Consider the following 206-nt stretch of genomic DNA (forward strand, 5'->3'; position numbering starts at 1 on the left):
TATTTCTTGTTGGATCCGGGCTGTTCCTTTACTCCCTTGTGATCGCCTGTTATTAAAAAAAAAAAAAAAATCGATCAAAAAAAAAGAGTGAAAATTTTGGCTTGAATCACTTCTGAAGAGAAATCCAGGGGGAGTGGTGGAAGAAAAACCCTGCTGGCTGAAGAGAAACCCAGCCTTAGGACAGTTAAGGCGGATCCATATCAAAA

The sequence above is a fragment of the Brassica oleracea genome, chromosome C2, assembly GCF_000695525.1.
Source record: "Brassica oleracea var. oleracea cultivar TO1000 chromosome C2, BOL, whole genome shotgun sequence".
Classification (NCBI taxonomy): domain Eukaryota; kingdom Viridiplantae; phylum Streptophyta; class Magnoliopsida; order Brassicales; family Brassicaceae; genus Brassica; species Brassica oleracea.